Here is a 6,664-nt window from a genome sequence, read left to right as displayed (position 1 = left end):
CAAAACCACCTTTAAGGGTGTAATTCCTGGAGTAGAGGCCCGTTGCACGGGCTCTATAACATTGGAAGTGGTCTTCGGATCCCCGGATAACTTCCGAAGCAAAGAGTTAATCTTCGATATCGTCCCTTTCCATAGTGGTTACCACGCACTGACGAACCGCATTTGCTAGATTCAATGCGGTACCACACTATGCATACCTCAAGCTCAAGATGCCAGGACCGCGCTGGGTCATAAAAGTCAACGGAAACATGGACCGCTCTCTCCGTACAGAAGAGCATACTGCAGCCCTCGCGGCGGAAGTACAATGCGGCCTCCTCCGACAAACCACCAACCCGGCGACGACAACCTCGAGCACCGTCAAGCGAGTCCGGAGCACCCCGCAGCAGGATCACCAGGCACGCCAGGAGCGCGACTAGCAGTCTGGCCTCTGCTCGAGCCCCATCAAAGCAGCATTCGTGTCGCGCGTACACAATTACGCACTCAAAATACCATGGGCATAGGCGGAGGCGCAGCAGTGACTCGGTCAACAGTGCGGTATAACCGTCACATACCTTCATAACCCTCCCTTTTTATCTTTCAGGACACTGCTTTAGGGCAGCCTCTTCAAGAGCGCCGGATTGTCGGACTTACATAGGAGAGAAAACCAAGGGAGCAACAGGCTTTTCGCAGAAAAGGAAATACCCAGGTGGAATCTGTTCACGATCGTTATACCTGTTTTATATACCTACATGCAGCCTGCCCATGGATAGGACATGTTAAATAGTCCTATTTACTTCTGCTTAAACGCACCCATTGTAAACATACGCTTAAGTGTATTACTCATCCATGGGAGATCATATATAGCGTCAGCTTATTATTCCCCTTTTGCACATTTTTTCTATAAATGTTTATTTAATACTGCATCCATACACCTTGGTACGTTCAGTTTGCCAGAGGCTTCTGATAGCGCCCCATAATACGGCAAGACAAGTCTGAACACTTTCAACAGTGCGGCACCCCGAACTTATAGCACTATATGCATTAGCTCCGAATCATGTCTTGGGTCAAAAGTTGGGTTTGCCCGGCTCCCTTGTTTTGGTACCTTACGTTCCGTTATATCGGCTAAGGTAGCGCAGGGAGAACTACTGCGATTGTGTCCCGGTTCTTCCGGACGAGCACCTCAGTAGAGAAAGCCGAAAACTGACCGGCATGATGCGGCGAGAGCTGGTCGTTGTTCGAGAGGTCTCCAAATCCTTAAAGATTTTTTCCGCTTTAGGCGAGGAATCGGCTTCGTCCAATTTAGGCGTATATAGCGCCCCAATTCGGCCTTCCGAATTCTAGGGGCTTCGCCGAAATTTAAAATTGTAGACTTCTATGGCTAAGTGAAAGTTATAAAGCGCATAGTCCGATTGCCTTGTTTGCTGCGCCGGACACCTCCTTAAGGGACCAAAAATTTGGATAAAGAGTGTCCGGGTTTTTCCAGGAACACCCTGGTACTAGTTGCCTGGGGCGGAAGCCGACGACTGGCCTACTTTCAGAATTCTATAAACAGCCGCACAGAAGGTAATATTTTAAATCAAAAAGCACTATATAGCGCAAATAACTTCGTCTTTATATTACAACAATGGTAGAAGTACATTTACTCAAGGATTGTGTCCTTGGCAGATTCATCAGCCACAAGACGAGCGCCCTTCATAACGCCATCATAATATTTCTCGGGACAGCGATGTGCCTTGCCCTCCGGCGGCCCGTCCTTCACTAGCTTCTCCACATCCAGCTTGCCCTAATGCACCTTCGCACGGGCAAAGGACCGGCGGGCACCCTCAATGCAAACGGATCGCTTGATCACTTCAAGTCGCGGACAGGCATTCACCATCCGCTTGATCAGGCCAAAGTAGCTAGTGGGCAGGGGCTCACCAGGCCACATCCGGACTATGAAATCTTTCATAGCCACTTCGGCCGGGAGTTCAACCAACTGCTTCAGTTGGTCACTCAGAGGCATTGGGTGTTCGGCCCCAGCATACTGGGACCAGAACAGCTTCTCCGTCGAGCTCCCCTCCTCGGTGCGGTAGAACTCCGCGGTGTCTGATATGCAGCATGGCAGATCTGCGAACACCCCTGGAGAGCTCCAAATATGGGTAAGTAAAAGAAACGCCTCCTCCACATGCTTGCTTTGCATAAAGAATGTCTTACCCGCCACTATCTTCTTGGCCGTCTGGATTTCCTGCTGTGCCTTTTCGGCTTCGGCCTTGGCGTCTTTCACACCTGCAAGGGCCTTCGCAAGCTTAGTCTCTTTCATCTTAAGATCATGCTCCAGGAACTCGAACTTCTTGCCGAGCTCCTGGAGCTCTTGCTGTACCTCGCCCACTCTAGCATCTTGCTTCTCGCGCTCCTTGCGCTCCAGAGCCGCTTTGTCCTTGGCCTCGGACAACGCTTTCTTCAGAGACGCCACCTCAGTGGTGGCCCCTGTTACAAAGTCACGACGCTTTGTCGTTAGAATAACCAATTTTATCTATCCTTCATTATATGCGAATGGGGTACCACTTACCTTTGTTCACTTCGAGTTGCCTCTTCGAAAGGCCGAGCTCTCCCTGCACCTGCTCCAGGTCCCGTTTCAGTCCGGCGACCTCGGCTGTGCAGACTGCAGTGGCAAGCAGCACTGCCTGCTTATTCACATGCACACTTACTATTAAACTCCTGCGGATTATAATGGACCCTATGTTTGGCTTTTCTTTCCGAACACCAAACAGAGTATCAGGGGCTACTACCTATCGGTGGTCGTTCACATGCCTCATATATCATCAATAAATAAAATCATAGGTGGTCGTTCACATGCTAATGTGTATTTACTCTAAGGATAACTAACTAGTTTCATCAATTTTATAAGTAAAAAAGAGCACAATAACAAGTAAAGGCAATGTAATGCAGTTTATGTAAATCCTACCTTTTGGCAAGAAGGAAGCCATGGTTGTGAAATTTTTCATATGTTGATCAAACATTATGGAACATAGGTCTACAAAACTATACTTTTACTTTTCATAAAAAGGAAAGACACAAATAGTAAAATGATCTTCGACAATATTCTTTTTCACAAAAGTTTAAAAGCCACATTATCTGCCCTAGGTCCGCTTAAGAACAACGTCATTGGAGACAGAGAAATAAATGAAGCGGTGGGAGACAACTATAAGATGCCTCCTCACCTTCGGACAAGACCACATCCCTGAAGGCCGAATGGATTTGTCTCCTCCTTCAACATGTTTTGTGGTAGGCACTCCCATCTCTCCTCTTTTCCTCGAAATCTTCCTATCCATCCTTCTCCATGTAACATTGTCGCCATCTCTCATAGGTAGAGTTAGGGGAACTCAAGACCTAGGGTTTTCTCCAAGTAATTTTAATATTTGTTTTCTGATTACTTTTCTTTGACTTGAAATATGTGATTTATATAACAAAATCTGGTGTACTCGGTGTACGGTGTTTTGATCTTTTGGGGTTGATAATTTTACCTTTTTAGAGAGGGGAAGGGTGCGTGTGGGGAGTGAGCTCAAAATTGAGTTCTTTGAACATTGTAAATTTCATCGCTATTAACTTTACTCTAGCTCTCTCTCTCCCTCTCTCTATCTATTATATCTATCTATCTATATGTATCTCTCTCCCTCTCTCTCCATGTCAAAATAGGGTTGAAATGCCTCAAACTCCTCCTAGCTTGCACACAAACCACCTTCCAAAAAGCCTACCATGTCAACAAAGGGTTGAAATGCCTCAACCTCCTCCCAGCTTGCACACAAATCACCTTCCAAAAAGCCTACCGTATCATCTTCCCTCCATGGCCCAACGCAAACATTCCATCTTCTGCTACGTGTCCACATGGGTCGTGCGAAAACTTTGAATCACACCCTCCCATATTTTGCTCCTATCAATTGTCATCTCGTGTTAGCATCCCCCCCCCACACACATTTTTCCAGGAAAAATCAGCAGTCATGGATGTCGCAAAGCTATGTTGAGTAGGGGCTGCGACATCTCTCATGTATCGAAGCTAAGGTTGGTTGCTCGGGCCTATTTTCTTCCATGAGGATATGTTGTTTGATCCGATCGTTCATGCCATTTTTCTTGCTTCTTTTAACATTTGGTTTACCAATTTGTGAATTGTGATAATAAATACCTCCTTCACTCTATTAGGCCCTAGAGAAACAGTGTGACCACTTGAGGACATGATCCTCATGCTAGAGAGTGCTTTGGGCTCACGTAGATTGAGCCGACGTGCCAGAGAGGAGAGATAATGCTGACGCGGGTAAAGATAAAACTATTGTCGAAGTCAATTGAATATAGATGGAAGGGACACTTAGGTATTTTCGTGAATTCTAGTGTACTACAATTGTGTGTTTGTAATCTCAAAAGGAAACCATGTGTTTGTTCACTTGTTGGGGGTATTTTTTAAATGGGCAGTGATACGTGCAGGCACGCCGGTCCAAATTTGGGCCGATCGGCCTGCAGCGTCTGATCCAGCATGCAGGAGCCGTCCGATCCTCCCTCCTCCCACGTCATCATCCCCCCACCCCCACCCCCGCGCTTCTTGGTTCAGATCCACCGGCGCGACATGTCCCTGCCCCGGCCACCGCGTGCGTGTGCTCCGGAGAGACGCAGAAGCCCCCACGTCCTCTCCTCGCCGTCGCCGCTCGTCGCAGCACCCAGCCGCTCGTCGCTGCACCCTCTCTTGGACCCTAGACGTCGTTTTTTTTTGCTCCGGCGAGGTAGCAAAGAAATCGTTGGTTCCAGCTTTCCGGACAACAGTTCCAGCTTTTTTGTTCGTAGCGTCGCCAGCCACAGCTTCAACATCACCGCTTGCATCATATATGGCCATGAGTCATAGCTTTTCTATTGCCGACTGTAGCATTTTCTTCTGCGAGATGCATCTTCCCTGGTCGCCGATAGCAGTTGTCTGCCTCACCGACCAAAAAATTTCACCGTCGCTGATGCAACAAAATTGGGCACTAATTGTAGCTTTTTCACGGGCGGTTGCAGCTCTGGCGCATGAGGTTGCAGCTTCCACACCCCACTGCCGTCGTCGCAGCCCCGATGATCAAGGTCGCCGTTCGCAGCTTCAAATTCGCCGCTTGCAACAAAATGGTCAGCGAATTGTAGCTTTTTCATTTGCCGGTTGTAGCTTTTTTCTTCTGTGGGATGCATTTTCACGGTCGCATGTAGCAAAACACGACGCCGGTTATAGCCGGATGGGAAACCAGTTGAAGCAATTTGTGATGCCGGTTGTAGCTCGCGGCTCCGGTGATGTTCCCTCTCCTCCCATCCCCATGTCAGGTGCACCCCGTCGTCGCAGCTTCTCGTGCCTTGGGTGTGCCTCGTTGTTGCAGTTATGTGGCTCGTTCACCGGAGCTGGGTAAACTGCTGGAGCTGGAGATGGTGTGCTGGGAGAATAGCCGGAGTTGTAGATAAGAGGTGGCCGTGCGCGTGGGGAAATCGCCGGCCGTGCGGTGGATGACGACCTCACCGGCGAGATTGGGCTGCAGCGGGTAGGGGTTGATGGGGGCGTCGCGAAACAAGAGCGTGTGGTAGCGGGCGACCGCCCGACGCGCCGTCTTCAAACGTTTTTCTTTTTAAATCCACACCAAACGAGCTAATAGTCATACACGCACTAACAGTACTTTGGTTACGGAGGGAGTATTAATTTGGTTACAGAGGGAGTATTAATTTGGTTAGGGTTTAAATCCAAAATCTACAACATAGACTGTGTGTGATGGGGGACGGCGGGGCCTTCTCTCGGCCAATTCGATAGCACACCTTTGTAATACTGGTGTCTCCTATATAAACCGACCAAAATCGTGGATTTGCCCCGTTTCCAACGTTCATCCTTCCTTCCCGTCGCCTTCTCTCCTCACAGATTTCTCCCCCCAAATTCGTCCCCTTCTCAGCCCCATTTTCCACCCCGTGTTCCTTCGTTCGTCGCGATTTGTTCTCCCGGCGGCGACGAAAGCACGGCGACGCAGCAAGCCAGCCTCACTGGTTACTGGCACTGGACCGGCGCGGATTGATTTCTTCTTTCCTCGGTAAGGAGCCCTAATTAAGTTTGGCCGGATGAACTGCTCATGAGCTCGGCTCGTCTCGTTATTTGCGGTTGCAGCTAGCAATTAAAGTCCGAACCATTCTTCTCTCCATTCAGTTCAGTTAGTTGCCGATTTGTTTGTTGACTGGTACCCTATCAGTCTCATCCATCCGCCCATGGTCCGATTTGTACCGCGCGAGGTCGATCTGAGCAGCCCCTACAGGATTTACCCAGGAGCTGCGCAGCTTACGTTTGCAAATGATTGGGTTTTACTGAATTTCCATGCCGCACGTTGGGTCCGCCCCTGCGTGGCTCAAGGATTCCTTTGTATCCGAGCCGTACTGCAAGTGTATCAGTGAATTGGAAGAAGTGATTGGGGGTTGTTCATATTTGTACAGCCACTTTCTTGTTTTCCCTGCTGTTCCATGTTCTCTGCTTTGTTTGTAAAACCAGTTCTCCAGTTTCGGACAGTCGAACAGATATGTTGATTTTGATGTTAAGTGAGTACTTATTGTCAGCAGTTTAGTACAGTATTTGGCATGTTGTTCTTCTTCCAACATTCTTAGATGGCCAATCTCACAAATCCTGTTCAATTTCTGACAATAAGATTGCACTTTCATATCTGGTTGG

General features: G+C 48.6%; 1 protein-coding gene across 3 annotated transcripts in view; it reads left to right on the top strand.

The window, feature by feature from the left end:
• Positions 1–5,761: 5,761 nt before the first annotated feature.
• Positions 5,762–6,664, top strand: part of LOC119275465 — a 7,343-nt gene continuing 6,440 nt past the window's right edge. The window contains exon 1 of one of the 3 annotated variants that reach the window (XM_037556315.1): positions 5,762–6,038. The gene's annotated coding sequence lies outside the window, so the exon portion shown is untranslated. The remainder of the gene's footprint in view (positions 6,039–6,664) is intronic. The other 2 variants (XM_037556314.1, XM_037556316.1) reach the window with 2 other exon arrangements.

This window comes from Triticum dicoccoides, chromosome 3B (genome assembly GCF_002162155.2).
Source record: "Triticum dicoccoides isolate Atlit2015 ecotype Zavitan chromosome 3B, WEW_v2.0, whole genome shotgun sequence".
Lineage (NCBI taxonomy): Eukaryota > Viridiplantae > Streptophyta > Magnoliopsida > Poales > Poaceae > Triticum > Triticum dicoccoides.
This window is presented reverse-complemented; position numbering and strand designations above follow the sequence as displayed.